Consider the following 21,090-nt stretch of genomic DNA (forward strand, 5'->3'; position numbering starts at 1 on the left):
AGAGTTCTTTCGTTGTAAACCTTGCCGCCTCGCTTGTCTTTCTCTGTATCATTTATCTTTCTCGGTATCTGTCTATCTCTTTCTATCTATATACATGCCCGTGCATCCAGAAAGTTTTCCAAGTGCATGTTTCTCAGTTTGTTGCAAGAATATAAACAGTCGTTCAGCAATCGGCTGAAGTTCCAGTCTAGCCGACACTAACATCCCGTCCCTCGCCATTTGCTGAATGGACAAGATTATTGCACTCGTTGCATTTGTTTTAATCATATCGTTATTTTGAAGTGAAAACTTGCCTCTTCGATTTGTATTTTTAAACCCCTGTTTTCTACAACCCCTACTTATTAAAACAAACAGTGTTCTGGGAGTAAATTTGACCAATGCGATTGGGTTATTAAGAGGCAAACTAGTTCTAAGGAACAGAGTGCAAAGGGATAAATAGAATCCAGTTGACGGGTATTTTTGGGATGAGGTACACAAAAACAAATCATCAACTCTGCTGTCCCGAATCGTTTGAGTGGGAATGTATTAAGATCATCTGAACATTTCTTAGTTTGAGATCTGACCCGCTGAATAACTCCAGCATTTGTGTCTATTTTCATTTGATAATAATCTTCACCATTAGCAACGTGCACACCTGCTTAAAGATTCAGATGTGACCCTGGGACAGACAGTTAAAGGGAAAAACATTCAAGAGAGATTAGAGACGGCAGAAGTTGGGATAGTGAGTAAAACACAAAGAGCTAGAGAAATCCGGAAACCAGACGACACAGGTATGAGGTGAGGGTGGGAGGAGGTTTAATACGAACCCGAGGGGTAACTTTTTTACACAAAGGGTAGTGGGTGCATGGAACGAGCTGCCGGTGAAGGTAGTAGAGGCAGGTACTTTCGCAACGTTTAAGAAACATTTAGGCAGGTACATAGATAGGATAGGTTTAGAGGGTTAAACGCAGGCAAGTGGGACTAGTGGAGGTGGGACATTTTGGTCGGTGCGGGCGAGTTGGGCCTGTTTCACGCTGTATGAGTCTGTGACTCTATGACTATAACTCTGCCGGTCAGGCAGCATCTGTGGAGAGAATGGACAGACGACTTTTCGGGTCGGGACCCTTCTTCGGACCTGAATTGAAAAGTCGCCTGTCCATTCCCTCCACAGATGCTGCCTGAACCGCTGAGTGTTTTGCTCATATTTTTATTACATATATATTCAGCCAGATTAACAATACGCACGCTTCGCTCTCCCATAAATCGCCAGAGAGGGGTGAAGGTGCGTGTACAGTATTTATATTCTCATTGCCGCCTGACCTATGTATTTTAAATCAAACCTTATCGAAGGGGTATTCAATATTTTTTTTTATCGGTCTTCTATCCCCCGGCCCCGCTCCGAATGACATCCTCAAATCTCGTTGTTCAGGGATTCAGTAATGGCAAATTGTCAGCCTTTCCACCCAACTATCAAATTACGGCCTTACGAGGATCCGTGTACGAAATGGGAATTCATTTCAAGATATGGCGCGGCCTCGTTGTTAAATCCTGGCCACGCCACTCTCGGTTCAGCTCATTAAAATGTTTTGACCGGTGGCGTTTGTGAGGCTGCATTGTAGAAGGGTCCCGACCCCAAACGTCACCTATTCCTTTTCTCCAGAGATGCTGTCTGACCCGCTGAGATACTCCAGCTTCCTCTCTATCTTCGGTTTAAACCAGCATCTGCAGTTCCTTCCAACACGCTCATCCAAATTCTCCAGAGACGCTGCTGGACCCGCTGAGTTACTCCGGCACTTTTGTGTCTTTTTATTGTAGATTTTTAGATTGACTAATTTCCCTCAACCTCCGGCCACTCGGCCCAGGAAGATCCTAACCTCTCTTTTTCCAGCTTTCTCCACATTCCCGTCTCAACTCCAATCAGTCTGAAGTTGAGTCCCGAAGATAGACACAAAGCGCTGGAGTAACTCAGCGGGCCAGGCAGCATCCCTGGAGAAAAATAATGGGTGACGTTTCGGGTCGGGACCCTTCCTCAGACTAAAATTAATGGGGAAGGAACTGGAGGTAAGAAAAGGCCAGAACAAATCGAGTCCGGCAACAAATTACTAAGGAAGGGTGGTGCCCACAATGGTCCATTGTTGGCTGGGGAAGAGGTGATAACGAAGGGATACAAGGATGCGAACAGTGGAACTAATAGGATGATTAGGGTGGGGGTTGGAGGAAGGAAAGAAATGCAGGAGTTACTTGAAATGAGAGAAATCAATATTCATATCGCTGGGATGTCAGCTGCCCAAGTGAAATATGTGGTGCTGTTCCTCCAATCTATTTGTGGCCTCACTCTGGCAGTGAAGAAGGCCCAGGACAGAAAGGCCAGTATGGGAATGAGAATGGGAGTTTAAATGTTTGGCAATCAGGGGATCACGTAGGCCAAGGCAGACTAAGCATAAGTCTTAGTCTTAAGACCCAATCGCCTAATCTGCGCTCAATCTACCCAGAGACCCAACGGGAAAGGTCACCCATCCATTGCTTCCCAGAAGCTGCTCATCTTCTGTGTTAGTCCAACATTCGGCATTTTGATCAAGATTTCAATTTCTGCTCTTTCCTGTGTCCCCTTTGATCCTTCATGCCTGCTCCACCTTGCACTGTAGAGGGATTGTGGCTGGTCACCAATTTGAAGCCATTTCCCCAACCATTTCCTCTCTCTCTCTCTCCGTCCCACCCTCACCCTAGTCATCCTGCTAGTTTCACGGTTCATATCCCTTCGTTATCACTTCCATCATTCCTTGGTCATCAGTGCCAGCTCTGATTTGTTCTGAACTTTTTCATACCTCTAGTTTCCCTCTTCCCTGACTCTTAGTCTGAAGAAGGGTCTTGACCTGAAATGTCACCTGTTCCTTTTCTCCAGAGATGCTGCCTGATCCGTCAAGTGTCCATTTTCTATATCCCTTGATTCTTGTAATGCCCGGAAATCTTTCTATCCTATGCTTGATTATAGTTAGTAAGTCATCACCAACCTTACAGGCAGAATCTTCTTGACCACCAACATCTTCATTTCTATTCAAAAAACAGTTTCCTTTAGATCCAGTGGGCATTTACTGTGCCATCTGTCTCGTCAAAGGCCTTGGTAAAAACTGCGCCTACTGTGTCAAATGTGGATACAAGGAACTACAGATGCTGGTTTACAAAAGAGGACACAAAGTGCTCGAGTACCATCTCTGGACAACATGATAGGTGATGCATAACCTAATTCTCTCCTCCCCGTTCTTTTACATTCCTTCCACTGGCCTCACCATTCGTAATCTTCAATCCTGTCTCACACCCTCTGGCCTTTGTTTCAACTATCTGCCTATCAAAACCTGCTTGCCTGTGTTCACTATTACCTACCATGCTTTGACCTGCCTCTCCTAGCTTTCTCCCATCCCCTTAAAATTAGTCTGAAGAAGGGTCCTGACCCAAAGCATCACCTATCCATGTTCTGTAGAGATGTTCTGCCTGACACATTGAGTTACTCCTGTACCTTGTGTCCTTTTGTGTAAACTATATTTCTATATATCCAGATAAATCTATGTATGTGGTTTTGGGGTCAGTATATGTCCTATAATCAACCCATCAATGGCAATTGCAGGGTGGGAGACAAGTGGCAAGATTTTAGAATGTAGGCGTAAGGAACTACAGAGGCTGGTTTACAAAAAAACCCCACAAAAACCTTCGCCCATCAGGCAAGAAGCACAGATGTTTGAAAACACACACCTCCAGATTCAGGGACAGTTTAGTCACAGCTGTTATCAGGCAACTCAACCATGTTCTCACCGGCTAGAGTGCGGCCCTGACCTACCATTCACCTCATTGGAAATCTTTGAACTATCTTTAATCAGACTTTATCTTGCACAAAAAAATGTACCCTTTATCCTTTATCTGTACACTGTGGATGACTTGATTATAAATACGCACACTTTTTTTTTGACCAGATAGCACAAAACAAAAGCTTTTCACTGTACCTTGTTACAGGTGACTATAATAAACTAAACCTAAGCTAAAGGGGTCAGGCAACATTCCTGGAGAACATGGATAGAAGACAGACACAAAATGCTGGAGTAACTCAGCGGGTCAGGCAGTATCTCTGGAGAAAAGGAATAGGGAACGTCTCGGGTCGAGACCATTCTTCAGATCCAAAGTGGCACCTATTCCTTTTCTCCAGAGATGCTGCCTGACCCGCTGAGTTACACCAGCATTTTGTGTCTATCTTCGGTGTAAATAAACGTCTGCAGTTCCTTCCTACACATGGATAGGAGACTTTTCAGGTCAGGACCCTTCTCCAGGCTTGGAAGATTTTAAAAACTGCTTGCACTAACTGTAATGAACATTTTCTCACTCCTTATTGAAACATTTTTTATGTTTTAGTACAACAGCGCAAGAAGCATTAGCTTACTGCCAGATCAATATCACTGCTGTTATTGGCAATCACAATGTTATAAAACCCTGCTGCACTTACTCAGTGCACTGATGTATATTCAGTTTGCAGGATGTGGAACTCTATCAGAGGGATTAGTGACCAGTGGCTGGAAAACAGATCAGATGATTTTAAGAAACATTCTAGTGCAGGGTAATTAATAACACGGATCTCTGCACAAAAAGAAACAAGGTCATCTTGGAAGCTGCCTTTACCAAGAAATGTGTTACCGCCAAAAGACATTTTAAGGACACATTTACTGATAACTTTGACGTAGGGTTGAGAGATGAACGACAAATACAGATAAAGACACAGAATGCTGGAGTAATTCAGCGGGTCAGGCAGCATCCCTAGAGAACATGGATACCTGCATCAACCTATCACTTGGCAGGATTTGTCTTGCTCCCACCTTTCTTCCAGGTTTCGTACCCACTGCCTCCCACCACAATCAGTCTGAACCAGAGTCCTGACTCAAAACGTCACTTGCCCATGTTCCCCAGAAAGGCTGCCTGGCCTGCTGAATTACTCCAGCACTTTGTGTCCCTTTTATATCAATAACTATAATTGTTTCATCTTATATATTCAACCATCAATGAAAAAAGGGAAACAATATATCAAACTACACCACTGCTTTTTGTTTTAGATTTTTTAAATCAATTATAAAGAATGCAGAACTCCATCTTTTCCAATTACTGCAATTGAAAAATAACCTTTTAGAATGATTGCAAAGCTGAATTTCTAATATTCTGATATCAGAGTTGGAAGGAGCATTCGAATTCTTTTGCAAATGTGACGTGCTAGTTATTACAAAAAAGACCCAAAGTGCTGGAGTACCTCAGCCGGTCAGGTAATTTCTCGAGTGAAGTGGCTGAAGGAGGGTCACGACCCGAAACATCACCTATTCCTTTTCTCCAGAGATGCTGCCTCTGCTGAGTTACTCCAGAATTGTGTGTCTATCTCTGGAGAAAATGGATAGGTGACATTTCGGATCGGGACCCTTCTTCAGATTATTTAGTATTAACATTAAGAAGACATATGCTATTTATTACAACAGACTTTCTTTCACTACTGAATTGCTTGTATTCTCTCTCTCCCTCCTCCTCTCCCTCCTCCTCTCCCTCCCCCTCTCTCCCCTCCCCCCCCCTCTCCCCCCCTCTCCTTCCCCTCTCCTTCCCCTCTCCCCATCTCTCTCTCACAATGCTGCTTAAACCACTAATTATTGGTGGACTGAATATTATTGTTTAAAAAAGTGAAATAAGTGATAGGAGAAGAATTAGGCCACTTGGCCCACCGTCTACTCCGCCATTCAATCATGGCTAATCTATCTTCCCCTCCTAACGCTATTCTCCTGCCTTCTCCCCATAACCTCTGACACCTGTACTAATCAAGAATTTATCTTTCTTGGCCTTAAAAATATCCACTGACGTGGCCTCCACAGCCTTCTGTGGCAGAATTCTACAGATTCACCACCCTCTGACTAAAGAAATTTCTCCTCATCTCCTTCCTAAAAGAACGTCCTTTAATTCTGAGGCTATGACCTCGAGTCCTAGACCCTCCCACTAGTGGAAATATTGAAGGGCCGAATGGCCTACTCCTGCACCTATTTTCTATATTTTCTATTTTTCTATCCTCTCCACATCAACTCTATCCAAGCCTTTCACTATTCTGTATGTATCAATTAGGTCCCCCCTCATTCTTCTACACTCCAGCGAGTACAGGCCCAGTTCTGACAAATGCTCATCATGAGTTAACCTACTCATTCCTGGGATCATTCTTGTTAACCTCCTCCTGACCTTCTCCACAGCCAGCTCATCCTTGCTCAGATATGGTGCCCAAAATTGCTCACAAATGTCTCTGATGAACATAAAAGTGGGAACCACAATTGTGGTACAGGGTCTGTACCTTTTCATACCTCTAGTTTCCCTTTCTCCTGGCTTTCAGTTTGAAAAAGGGCCTAAACTTGAAATGTCATCTGTTCCTTTTCTCCACAGATGCTGCCTGACCTGCTGAGTTACACCTGCTGTGTCTATCTTCGGTGTATACCAGCATCTGCAGTTCCTTCCTACACAAACCAGAATTGACATTGAGATAAATAAAGTTTGTGGGAGGACAGTGAAACACCTATCCAGGGATATGGACCAAATGCTGGCAGGTGAGACTAGTGTAGCTGGGATATGTTGGCCACTGTGGGCAATTTGGGCCGAAGGGCCTATGACTGTGATATTGAATCTTAATGATGGCGAATGCATTAACAATTGCCCTGATTGGTCCTGGTCTTTTCTCACCTCCAGCTCTTCACCCCGCTCCTCCCTTACCCCCTACTTGGTCCCGACCCAAAACATCACCCATCTTTTTTCTCCGGAGATGCTGCTTGACCCGCTGAGTTACTCCAGCACCTTGTGTCTATCTTTGGTACAAACCAGCATCTGCAGTTCTTTGTTTCTGAAAAAAAAAAACTATTGGAACTGATATGACCCATCCTTTTTCTCCAGAGATGCTGCCTGGTCCGCTGAGTTGCTCCAGACTTTGTGTCTATCTTATCTATTGTATATACCTGTAAGTTGTTAAAGACAGATTAATGGAGGTGCAATTGACATTGGTGGATGTGTTAAAATAGTCATGGAAGACTGGGTTTGTGTCATTTATCTTTCACTTGATCACAACACAAAACAATATTAAAATGGGTTTAATGGGATTGGAAGAATCTATGAAGCCAAAGAATGAGAAGCCACTCAATTTGGTCTCCTTCAATAGGTTGATTACTTTAGTAGCAGAAAACCGAATAAGGTCATGTTAGAGGAGCAGAATTAGTTCATTCGGCTCATCAAGTCTACTCCACCATTCAATCATAGCTGAATGTTTCTTTCATATCAAAATTGAGCCTGGACAACATTGATTTAATAAAGTCAGGTGCTTCAGTTGCATGGCAAGGCAGCATATATCAGTGTAATTGTTTTACATTGGTTCAAAACAGCAAGAGACTGTAAACAAATATAACGAACTAATTACTCATTGCATTTAGTTCACTCAAAAAAAAACGCATTCATCCTTTTTAATTGATATAGTCATAGACTCATAGATACAGTGTGGAAACAGGTTTTTTGGTACAACTTGTCCACACTGACTAATATGCCCCATCTATACCGGTTCCACCTGCCTGCGTTTGTCCCTTATCCCTCTAAACCTATCCTATTCATGTACCTGCCTAAATGTTTCTCAAATCTTGCAACAGTAAATTAACTGCGATATTGAATTAAGTAACAAACAAATCTCTAAATGCATCCGTAAACACACCTACAACCTGACAAGAATGCGAGCAAGAACGGCAAGCAAGGAAACTGCAGATGCTGATTTAGAGGAAAAAAAACACAGAATGCTGGAGTAATTCAGTGGGTCAGCCAGCATCTCTGGAGGATGTTGTTAGGTAATGTTTTGGGTCGGAACCCTTCTTCAGAATGCTAGCAAACCTGACTGAATGTGTGATGTAATATGTACTGGGCCATACGAAGTAAACCATTGAGTTCTTAAAAATGTTGCTTCAAACTTCTCTAATGCTGTGAAAAACAAACATAAAACTGCAGATGTTATTAAGTTTTACTGTACCTAGTTACACGTGACATAAACTAAACTAGAGTGAAATAAAAAAGGCTGGAATTACAGATCATTCACCTTTCAGGTTGATGATGAAATATCATTTATTTCACATTGACTATGTTTACTTTCTCCACAGATGGTGCCTGATTTGATGAACATGTCCAGTATTTTCTCTTTATATGACTCTAATGGTTTAATCAGTCTGGTTATTCTAGTAAGCCCAGGCTAAAAATGAAATAGCATTTCTAAAGCCCTGTTAAGGACATTCTAAAGGAAATTTAGAATATAATTTAAGAAATTTAAGAATCGTAATGGCACAAGAAACCTCAGGATATGTTAAATGTATCCTTTCCTTTGATCAATCTATTGTACGAGTTTGACTTGATTGTATTTAAGTGTAGTAGTATCTGATCTGACTGGATATCATGCAAAACAAATCTTTTTAGTTTACCTCGGCACCCGACAATAATAAACCTAAACCCAAACCTAAAGATGAACTGACTGTATTGGAAACCCTTTGAGTCACGGTGTGAAAATCAGGTTTAAAACATGGAGACCCAAGAAATTGAAGATGTTAGAATTTTGATCAAAACACAAAGTTTTATGTCGGGACACTTCTTCAGAACGGAATGAGTACCACTTTTTCTCATTTTTCTCAGAGACTTGTAGTACTCTAAAAATAAAGCAGAGTAAAATAAATAAATAATTATGGCATTAAATATCCCTAATTCATTTTCTCAGGCAGAGATCTCTGACTGATTTTATTCTACTTTTAATTCATTATTTTAAAATATATTTTTGAATACCTAAGTATTTTCTTCGAAAAACAAATCTTCTATCCTTTTATTTGCAATATAAATTAATCAGAAGTATAATCTTGCCTTCAAAGTAGACTTTGCTAATTGTTAAGACTTATTACCTAGAAAATTGGGCTGCAAGACAGCGCAGCGGTAGACTTGCTGCCTTACAGCGCGAGAGACCCGGGTTTGATCCTGACCATGGGTGCTGTCTGTACAGAGTTTGTACGTTCTCCCCGTGATCACGTGGGTTTTTTCCCAGTGCTCCGGTTTCCTCCCGCATTCCAAAGACATACAGGTTTGTAGGTTGTAGGTCTGAAGAAGGGTCTCCACCTGAAACGTCACCCATTTCTTCTCTCCAGAGATGCTGCCTGTCCCGTTGAGTTGCTCCAGCTTTTTATGTCTACCTTTAGGTTTGCAGATTAATTGGCTTCGGTAAAAATTGTAAATTGTCCCTATTATGTAGGATACCGTTAATGTATGGAAATTGCTGGTCGGCATGGACTTGGTGGGCCGAAGGGCCTGTTTCTGTGCTGCATCTCAAAACTAAACTAAACTAAAATGAATTACGATCCACCATGGGTATGGACCTCATCACCATGAGGGGCACCATCTCAAAAAGGCAGCCAGCATCATCAAGGACTCTCACCACAGTGGCCACGCTCTCATTGCAGTCTTGTCACCGAGAAGAAGATGTAGGCGCCTGAAAGCTATAGCTGGAGCAACTTATTCTCAATGACTATCGGGCTATTGAACACTACGAACTCCAACTAAACTCTGAACTCCAAACTGCCTGAGTTGCAATAGGGACTCAGGCTTTGTTTTGTTTTTTGTATTATATTGTTTTTTTATTTATTGAACTTCCTTTTTTAACATTTATTCATTATATTATTTATTAAGTACTGAGTTTATAAACCTGTTGTGCTGCTGCAAGAGAGAATGTTGTTGTTCTGTTTCAGTATGTAAGACAATAAAAGACTCTTGACTCACTTGACTTGACTCATGATATTATGCAAATGGAAGTTGATTTTTGTATCACCAGAGTGAAGATGGTTTCCGGATTAATTTTTCATTTATTTTGATAAATTAAATCAGCTATTTCCAAGCACGAGTCACTCTTTAAGGAGAACCAGGGCTACATTGTCCCAGGAGAGCTCATTGCTGGTCATTTCTAGGGGAAGCCAAGACAATGTTGGACTCTGACCCAATCAAGTAAATCAATTACTTGTCATAATGAGGATATTGCCAGGACTTTATGTGGATAATGCCAGGACTCGAGGGTCTGAGCTATAAGGAGAGGTTGTGCAGGTTAGGACTTTGGAGGATGAGGAGTGATCTTTTAGAGGTGTATAAGATCATGAGAAGATTAGATCGTGTAAATGCCCAGATTATTTTACCTAGTGGAGGGGAATCAACAACTAGAGGACATAGATTTATGGTGAGATGGGAAAGATTTAATTGGAACAGTTTTTACTCAAAGGGTGGTAGGTGCATGGAATGAGCTGCCAGAGGAGGTATTTGAAGCAGGTATTTTCACAATGTTTAAATAACATTTGGACAGGTATGTGAAAGGATAGGTTTAGGAGGATGTGGGCCAAACACAGGCCGGTGGGAGTAGCATAGATGAGGTATGTTAGTCATCGTGCGCAAGTCGAACAACGATATGTGAGGTACTGTGTTTACAAAACTGTTATACTGCTGCAAGTAGGGATATCATTGTCCCTTTTCAGTACATATAACAATTGTATGACAATTATACGACAAGGGCGGCACGGTGGCACAGTGGTAGAGTTGCTGCCTTACAGCGCCAGTGACCTGGGTTTGATCCCGACTATGCATGCTGTCTGTACAGAGTTTGTACGTTCTCTCCGTGACCACGTGGGTTTTCTCCGAGATCTTCAGTTTCCTCCCACATTCCAAAAACGTCCAGGTTTGTAGGTTAATTGGCTATGGTTTGTATACTTGGCATAAGCGTAAATTGTCCCTGGTGTGTGTAAGTTTGTGTTAATGTGTAGGGATCGGTGATTGGTGCAGACTCAGTGGGCCGAAGGGCCTGTTTCCGCGCAGTATCTCTAAACTAAATTAGACGCGCTTGAACTCTTGAACGTTCTTAACCTCAACTATTAAGAATTTCTATGGACTGTCTGGAAAGTAGTTCATAGGTTCATAAGTTATAAGAGAAGAATTAGACCATTCAGTCCATCAAGTCTACTCTGCCATTCAATCATGGCTGATCTATCATGCTCAACCCCATTCTCCTGCCTTCTCCCCATAACCCCTGATACCCGTACTAACCAAGGATCAGTCAATCTCTGGCTTAAAACTATCCACTGAAGCCTCCACAGCAATGAATTCCACGATTCATCACCTTCTGACTAAAGAAATTCCTCCTTATCTCCTTTGTAAAGGTACATCCTTTTATTCTGAGACTATGGCCTCCCCCTAATGGAAACATCCTCTTCACATCCACTTTATCCAGGCCTGGGTTAGGAAAGGTTTATAGTCGTGGATGTGCGCTTCATTAACCTGTTAACAGATACATTTGACGATTAATCAACCAATATGAACAGTTGTACTTTCCTGCAGGGGTCATTGGATGATCACTAGGAAAGGAACCTGGGTTGGTTGGCTCTGTCCTTAGGCTGGGGAAGGTGAGGCCAGTTATAGTATCATCTCAACCAGTCTTTCCTGAGACAGCCCCAAGCCATATTTAATGCATTACCTTGACTTCTTTTATTTTGAAAGTCACAGGATCCAGTACCTTTATTTAACTGAGATTAATGACACTTTGATCAGGATCTTATTGCTTATTTACTAAGTTGCCCCATCTGTCTTTCTATAAGTATCACTGTTTCTCCAGTAGTGTCAAATAACTTGCATATTAAATAAAGAATTGGCTTGCAAAGTCAGCCCAGCAAGGGTTACACAAAATAAAAGTCGGCTGTTTATTTTGCCTCTTCTCTGTTTTCAACCTACTTAAAACAAAGCGTAAAGTTTCAGTTCCTTGTAAACTATCACAGCGGCTGTGGTGGGAGCTGGAGTCAACATTTATATGGGATATAACGAGACATCCACCCATCACCCCTTCCGTGAACAATACAACCTAGGCTATGCTGTTGACCACTTAATTCAATTAATCCTAAGAAGCAATTCTGAGCAGTTTTTCCCCCCTTCAAATATAGGCACAGTGCGCAGCAGTAGAGTCGCTGCCTTATAGCACCAGAGACCCGGGTTTGATCCTGACTATGGGTACTCTCTGTACGGAGTTGGTGTGTTCCCCCTGCGACCGCATAGGTTTTCTCCCGGTGCTTCGGTTTGCTCCCACATTCTGAAATTATACAGGTTTGTAGGTTAATTAGCTTCTTTGAGTTTGAATTTGAGTTTAGTTTACTGTCACATGTACCGTGGTACAGTGAAAAGCTTTTGTTGCGTGCTAATCAGTCAGTGGAAAGACAATGCATGATTACCAATTGAGCCATCCACTTTGTACAGTTACATGATAAAGGGAATAATGTGAATAACATTTAGTGCAAGGTAAAGCAAGTAAAGTCCGATCAAAGACAGTCCGATGAGGGTCTCCAATGAGGTAGGTAGTAGTTCAGAACTGCTCTCTAGTTGTAACTGTTGTAACTGTTGTAGCTGTTCTGTAAATTGTCCCTAAGGTGTAGGATCGAACCAGTGTACAAGTGATCACTAGTCGGCATGAACCCAGTGGGCCGGAGGGCCTGTTTTTACGCTGTATCTCTAAAACTAAACTAAAATTCTAAACATATAACAAAGAACAGTATAATAAACTAACACATCCTTTGGCCCACAATGTCTGTGCTGCACATGATGCCAAGTTAAACTAATCTCATCTGCCTGCACATGGTCCATATCCCTCCATTCCCTGCATATCCATGTGCCTATCCAAAAAACCCTTAAACGACTGTAACGTATCTCCATCCACCACCACCCCTAGCAGCACATTCACGGCACCCACCCTTTGCACAAAAACTTGCTCTGCACTTCGCCATTAATCTTTGTCTTTTTCACCTTAAAGCTATACATTGAGAAAGCCTGTAAACTTTAAAGCCACTTTACTGCGATCTTTCATTGACTGTTAATTTTTGTCTTAATAATTATTATCTCAATGGTGTCAAGTTAAGTAAGGGGGAAGTGCAGCGAGACCTGGGTGTCCTTGTACACCAGTCACTGAAAGTTGGCGTGCAGGTACAGCAAGCAGTGAAGAAAGCTAATGGCATGTTGGCCTTCATAACGAGAGGATTTCAATATAGGAGTAAAGAGGTTCTTCTGCAGTTGTATAGGGCCCTGGTAAGACCACATCTGGAGTATTGTGTACAGTTTTGGTCTCCTAATTTGAGGAAGGACATCCTTGTAATTGAGGCAGTGCAGCGTAGGTTCACGAGATTGATCCCTGGGATGGCGGGACTGTCATATGAGGAAAGATTGAAAAGACTAGGCTTGTATTCACTGGAATTTAGAAGGATGAGAGGGGATCTTATAGAGACATATAAAATTATAAAAGGACTGGACAATGTTGGGGGAGTCCAGAACCAGGGGCCACAGTCTTAGAATAAAGGGGAGGCCATTTAAAACTGAGGTGAGAAGGAACTTTTTCACCCAGAGAGTTGTGAATTTGTGGAATTCTTTGCCACAGAGGGCAGTGGAGGCCAAATCACTGGATGGATTTAAGAGAGAGTTAGATAGAGCTCTAGGAGCTAGTGGAGTCAAGGGATATGGGGAGAAGGCAGGCATGGGTTATTGATTGTGGATGATCAGCCATGATCACAATGAATGGTGGTGCTGGCTTGAAGGGCCGAATGGCCTCCTCCTCCTGCACCTATTTTCTATGTTTCTATGTTTCTATGTTTTCTTGGATGCAATGGATCAGACGAATTCAGTTATAGTTCAGAAGTTTATTAGGAGCATTCGGCCCATCAAGTCTACTCCACTGTTCAATCATGGCTAATCTATCTTTCCCTCTCAACCCCATTTCCTGCATTCTCCCCATAACCCCTGACACCCTTACTAACGAAGAATCTGTCAATCTCCGCCTTGAAAATACCCAATGACGGTCTCCACAGCCGTCTGTGGCAATCAATTCCACAGATTCATCACCCTCTGACTAAAGAAATTCCTCCTCACCTTTCTAAAGCTAGGTCCTTTTATTCTGAGGCAATGGCCTCTGGTCCCAGATTCTCCCACTAGTTGACACATCCTCTCTGCATCTACTCTATCCGGGCCTTTCACTGTTCGGTAAGTTTCAATGTTAAATTGCCCTAGTGTGAAAGTGGGATAACATACAGTAGAACTAGTGTATGGGTGATCGATGGTCGGCGTGGACTGGGTGGGCCAAAGGACGTTGCCACGCTGTGTCTGCAAACTAAACTAAACCCGGAAGCAGGGCCTTCAGCCCAACCAATCCATGCCGACCAAGATGCCCCAACTACAATAGTCTTATTTGCCCCTGTTTGGCACATATCCCTCTAAATCTTTCCCATCCATGTACCTGTCCAAGTATCTTTTTAATGCTGTTATAGTACCTGCCTCAACTACCTCCTCTGGCAGCTCATTCTATGTATCCACAACCATCTGAGGGAAAATAGAAAACAATTAATCAGAAGTATTGGATAAATTGGTGTGTTGGGGAAATGATTAACCAAACAACAGCAGCATACAGAGAATAGCTCATTCACTTGTGGCTACTGGGCTACCTCAAGGGATTGACTAGGTAATGGCAATGCAGCTTGCATTTGCTAATCGGAGGCAGCAGTCTCAAAGGTCTGAATGGACTCAACATTCTATCTTTTTTATGTGTTAATTACTCATTAGTTTGTAAAATTGTTAGTTTGTAATCATAACAAACAGAAGTGCAATTAATCTATACTTATTCTCACAGGTCCTAGTTTGTTAACAAATGGAGCTTGGAGCTGAAAACACAAGTGTATGACCGCACTGAGATGACCAACGGCCCTAGGTGCTTCATGTTTCTTAATTCACCAAGGTTAACTTCGGCTGAATCGTCCACAGCCCTAAACAGCGCAGTGGCACAGCTGGTAGAGCTGCTGCCTCACAGCGCCAGAGACCTAGGTTTGGTGCTGATCTTGGTGCTGTTTGTATGTGTGGAGTTTGCATGTTCTCCCTGTGCTTGGGTGTACCAGTTTCCCCCCACATCCCAAAGACATGCAGGTTTGCAGGTTAATGTGTCCGTACATGTGTCGGGAGTGGATGAAAAAGTGGGATAATGTAGAACTAATGGGTGATTGATGGTCGGCATGGACTAAGTGGAACAAAGGGCCTGTTTCAATGCTGTATCTTTAATCTAAGAGTTGGGACATCATACTGCAGATGTACAAAACATTAATTAGACTGTACTTGGAGTATTATGTACAGTTGAGTATTATGTGTATTAGGCTTGTACTCGCTGGAATTAGGCTTGTACTCGCTGGAATTAGGCTTGTACTCGCTGGAATTTAGAAGACTGAGGGGGGATCTTATAGAAACGTATAAAATTCTTAAGGGGTTGGAGAGGCTAGATGCGGGAAGATTGTTCCCGATGTTGGGGGAGTCCAGAACCAGGGGTCACAGCTTAAGGATAAGGGGGAAGTCTTTTAGGACCGAGATGAGAAAACATTTCTTCACACAGAGAGTGGTGAGTCTGTGGAATTCTCTGCCACAGAAGGTAGTTGAGGCCAGTTCATTGGCTATATTTAAGAGGGAGTTAGATGTGGCCCTTTTTGCTAAAGGGATCAGGGGGTATGGAGAGAAGGCAGGTACAGGTTACTGAGCTGGATGATCAGCCATGATCATATTGAATGGCGGTGCAGGCTCGAAGGGCCGAATGGCCTACTCCTGCACCTATTTTCTATGTTTCTATGTTTCTATGTGCAGTTCTGGTCACCACATTACAGGAAGGATATGGTGGCAATAGAGAGAGAGGAGAGGAGAGATTCACCAGGATATTACCCTGAATGGAAGGCTGTAGTTATATGGGTAGATTGGATAAGATGGGTTTATTGTCAATAGAACATAAAAGGATGAGAAAAAAAAGCTAAATCTTATTTGCAGAACTATTGTGGTTTATCTTTTTTAATAAAATCCACATGATATTGGAAAACAAAGATGAATGAGTGGATATGAAGAGCTTCACTTTTTCTGCTTTATATGTCATCTCCAAACTAAACTAAACTAAATTACCTAAAATATCTAAATAATTAGCAAGTCAGAAGCCTCAATAAAATGAGTACCACAATAAACACGGTGCAGCATGGTGGCGCAGCGGTAGAGTTGCTGCCTTACAGCGCTTACAACACCAGAGACCCTGGTTCGATCACGACTATGGGTGCTGTCTGTACGCAGTTTGTACATTCTCCCCGTGACCGCGTGGATTTTCTCTGTGATCTTCAGTTTCCTCCCACACTCCAAAGACCTACAGGTTTGTACGTTAATTGGCTTGGTATAAGTGTAAACTGTCCCTAGTGTGTGTAGAATAGTGTTAATGTGCGGGAATCGCTAGTCAGTGCAGACTCAGTGGACCGAAGGGCCTGTTTCTGCGCTGTATCTCTAAAACAAAACAACTAAAACAGTTGAATATGTACAAATTATATGGATAGGAAAGATTTGGAGGGATCTGGGCCAAATGTAGGCAAATGGGACTGGCATAAATGGGGTATCTTGGTCGACACGGACGAGTGGGGCCAAAGGGCCTGTTTCCTTCTTGCAATAATTCAATAAAAGATATAAATAGGGCAGCAATACAATTCTGTAGAACATTATTTTATACTTTAAATGAAAAGAATATAATATTTATATTTTCTGTCTTTGTTCTGTATTTCAATAAAAATACAAAGGCAGACAGCATCGGTGGAGTGTGAAATGGATTCAAAGTCTCAAGTCCTATCAGAACAGTCAGGACCATTTGTCAAATACGAGAGTGCATAAAGGGCCTGTCCCACTTAGGCGATTTTTTAGGCGACTGCCGGCGACTGTCAAAGTTGTATCAGATCGCCAAAATTTTCTTTTACCCTACGACAATGACCACGACAATGCCGAGTCAGGTCAAGATTACACCGTCTTCGGAAACATCGCAAAATTCCCACGCTTATCAATGCTTCTCCAGCGTCCTAATTTACGTTGAAATCACTGACAAGTCAGTAATTACTTGAGAGTTTCGAAATATAACATCTGGATTGACTTCCAGTTTACTAATAGCAGTATTAAGAAATTTAATTTTAAAAGTGTTTGAATGGATTTTTGTGCGGAGTGCGGGCATTCTTTGAAAATGTACGGGAGATGCATATCTGGTTTCTGGGTTGCATATCTGGGTTGGGAGCCTACTTTAAAAGTAATCGCTGATGGCCATAAATATCGCAAAATTCCCACGCTTACCTGACCGTCAAACTGTCGCCTCCAATCTACCTGTCAAATGTCCTGACGGTAAATAAATTGGTTAAACACAAGTATATTATGGTATCTTCAAATGACTTTACTTAATTTAATATTACGTGCTTCTAAATGCATCTAAGGGAACCTAGCAAACCTGGGGACAGCATGCGACAGCGGCCACAATAAGCAACGATACCTGGCGACAAGCCAGCTGTCGCCGAGAAATTTCATACCGGTTGATTTCTCAGCGACACGCCGAGATCCACTGAAGACTCCTCACGATCATGCCCGCGACACCCTGGCGAACTGTCGGCGACAGCCTAGTCGCCAGCAGTCGCCTTAAAATCGCCGATGTGGGACTGGCCCTTAAGATTAACATTAGCTTAAAGTTTAAAGGAGATGCATGGGGCACTTTTTTACACAGAGGATTGTGGGTGCCTGGAACATGCTGCCAGTGGTGGTGGTGGTGAAGGCAGATACGATAGCCTTTTAGGTAGTCACATTGATGTGCAAAAAATTGAGGGATATGGATCACGTGCAGGCAGCGGAGATTAGTTTATCTTGACATCGTGTTCAGCATGGACATTGCGGACAAAGGGTTTGCTTCCTGTGTTGTACTGTTCCATGTTCCATTACCCTTCATCAGAACTGGGAAAAATGTGTGAACATGCGTTATTATATTCCCTTACCCTGCCCCAAACCTGCTTTATTATTAATGGTTTAAATTTTAGAGAGTTTTGGGAACAAGCCCTTTGGCCCACCGAGTCCGTGTCGACCACCAATCACCCGTGCACTGGTTCAATGTTATCTCAGTTTTGCATCCTACACAATGGGGGCAATTTACAGAACCCAATTAACCTACAAACCTGCACATCTTTGGAAAGTGGGGGGAAACCAGAGAAAATCCACACGGTCACATGGAGAACATAACATTCCGTAAGCCGCACCCATTGGTCAGGATCGAACCCGAGTGTCCGGTGTTGTGAGGCAGCAACTCTGTGCCACTGTGCCACCATTGTTTAATTCTTAAGCAAGTACAGGACCAGGGAAGAGACTAGAAAAAAAAAGCAATTGAGAAGGCAGGGAAGTTTAATTGGTGAAAAATAAAGACGTAAGGCAATTGAGATAAATGAAGAAACATGCAGTGGTCATTTGATGAGATGCCATCAGCATTGCAGGACAATCACCAAATTACTTTGATTTTTGGTCTACACACTTTGGAAAACAAAACTGAAACCCAACAGAGGTTTATCAATATGCAATAGTTGAGGACAGTTTCAATTAGATTTGATGGATCTCCGTCCTGATCGGGATCCAACAACCTGTCTGCGACCGGAATTTCAATAAGAGCTTTGTATAGGGTTTCCAAGTGGGTGGAGATGCAATTTCCATTTGCCCATATCATATGTCTGCATTTATTATAACAACATTTAAAAGACACTTGGACAGGTACATGGAAAGGAAAGGTTTAGAGGGAGATGGACCAAACACGGACAGGTTGGAGGAGTGCAGATGAGGCATCATGGTTGGCATGGGCAGGTTGGGCCGAAGGGCTTGTTTTTGTGCTGTATGGCTCTATCACTATTTACCTGCACAATAGATTTCATAATTCTTTTCTGGCACAGTGCTGGAGTATCTTGGGCACAAGGGAGATTATTCACGACATTTGTTAGATTATTGACTTGAATACGGTATGGGTTCACAATCCCAGTCTTTAGTTTTTTTTTACTATCTAATCTCAAGTTGGATCATTCCAGAAACCAGGGGGAAAGTATTTCAAGGCCGTGTACGTGCAGAACGGATGCAGCCTGCTGTGGCACGGAGCGGCGACATAAAGGTAGAGGGCATCGACATATCTCCTGGCCAGGGCAACAACCTGCAAGTCCAACCCAGTGCCATCACCAGGAAAACGGTCCATTATGGCCAAGTTAAGACTCAAACATTTAAAAAAAATCGGACTAAAGGGTACAAGATGGCGACTTAAATGTGGCAATTTTTAGAGTCATAGTCATAGAGTAATACATCGTGGACAGGCCCTTTGGCCCAACTTGCTCACACCCACCAACATGTCCCATCTACACTGGTCCCACCTGCCTGTGTTTGGCCCATATCGCTCCAAACCTGTCCTATCCATGTACCTGCCTAAATTGTTCTTAAACATTGCGATAGTACCTGCCTCACCTACCTCCACTGGCAGCTCGTTCCATACACCCACAACCCTTTGTGTGAAAAAGTTACCTCTCGGGTTCCTATTTAATCTGGGGGCAATTTACAGATATGAATTAACCTACAAACTCGCATGTCTTTGGGATGTGGGAGGAATCTGGAACACCTGGAGGAAATCCATGCGGTCACAGGGAGCATGTGGAAACTCCATACAGTTAGCACCTGAGGTCAGATTCGAACCCGGGTCCCTGACACTGTGAGGCAGCAGCTCTACCAGCTGCGTCACTGTGCTGCCCTTGTTCTTTCAGGGAAATACTAAAATGTGATACTTTCCTCCAGAATTGCATTGGAACTAGGTCATGTTTTCATTTCGGAAAACCACCATTACATCTCTATTGGTTTTTTATGTATTTCCCTAAAGCTATTGGCGACAAAACTGTCTCTAGTCATGGCCTGACAGCTTACATTACAGTTTCTAGTCAAATACATTAGCAAATGTGGCCTGAAGCCATTGTGACTAGTGTACTTTAAACACACCCGACGATGTCTGTTGACTCTTGGCATGGGGTCCCTTTTTTGTGCACCCAAATGTCACAACCATTGCCATCAGACAGCCAATTTGTTAAACATTTGTGACGCTTGTGTTGACGTCTAATTACATGCGTCTGAGTACATTCTGAAGAAGGGTCTCGACCCAAAACGACACCCATTCCTTCTCTTCAAAGATGCTGCCTGTCCCGCTGAGTTACTCCAGCATTTTGTGTCCACCTTCAATTTAAACCAGCATTTGCAGTTCTTTCCTATACATTTTGTATATTTATGTATTTCGTTAATCCCTCGTGTGTGTGTGTGTCATGCTGAGGTCTATGGGTAACCATCAACCACGGGTAATATTGATGGTACAATCCAGAAATCCACACGCTCTTGGAACCGGAGAATGAAAACTTTGTCAAAATCAGCCAAAGGGCCAAATGTAGGCAATTGAGAACAGCTTAGATGTCGACACAAAATGCTGGAGTAACTCAGCGGGTCAGGCAGCATCTCGTCTTTATTTGATATCCGGCCCACTACGGTGGTGACATCTGCAAATTTGTAAATTGAGTTGGATTTGTATTTGGCTGCACAGTCGTGGGTGTATAAAGAGTAAAGAAGGGGGCTGAGAATGCATCTGTGCAGGGCACTAGTGTTGGGGGTTATCGTGAAGGATGATTTGTCTTCTATTCTCACTGATTGTGGTCTATTGGTCAGGAAGTCGACGATCCAGTTGCAGAGGTGAGTGTGGAATCCAAGTTCCACGAGTTTGGAGATGAGTGTGGATGGGATAATGGTATTGAAAGCAGAGCTGTGGTCTCTGAATAGAATTCTGACACAGGTGTCTAATCTTTTTTTGTTGTTTATTAAGGTGTTTACAGAATACTATGTTTACATATCTGTTGTGCTGTTGCAGGTAAGAATTTCATTGTTCTGTTTCGGGACAATAAAACACTCTTAACTCTTGACTCTTGACTTGGAGTGGTTACTCCTCCTCTCAGATGTGGGAGACCAGTGATCATAGTGTCCACTACATTTGCAGGAAGTGTGTTCAGCTGCAGGTCTGCTCAGACCACGTGGACACACTGTGGAGCAGACAGAGGGCAGAGAGTGCTATAATCAGGAGTTACAGGAGATGGCCACACTAAAGGTTCAGCCAGATAGATGGGTGACCATCAGAAGAGGCAG

At 42.8% G+C, this 21,090-nt stretch overlaps 1 long non-coding RNA gene across 1 annotated transcript in view; it reads left to right on the top strand.

Moving 5' to 3' along the window:
• The window catches only part of LOC144596598 (uncharacterized), an 18,213-nt gene extending 3,417 nt beyond the window's left edge, over positions 1-14,796 (top strand). Inside the window, exons 2-3 of the long non-coding RNA XR_013547635.1 lie at positions 6,418-6,578; positions 14,720-14,796. This is a non-coding gene — a long non-coding RNA (uncharacterized LOC144596598). The remainder of the gene's footprint in view (positions 1-6,417; positions 6,579-14,719) is intronic.
• Positions 14,797-21,090: the final 6,294 nt, after the last annotated feature.

This window comes from Rhinoraja longicauda, chromosome 9 (assembly GCF_053455715.1).
Source record: "Rhinoraja longicauda isolate Sanriku21f chromosome 9, sRhiLon1.1, whole genome shotgun sequence".
NCBI classification, from domain to species: Eukaryota; Metazoa; Chordata; class Chondrichthyes; order Rajiformes; family Arhynchobatidae; genus Rhinoraja; species Rhinoraja longicauda.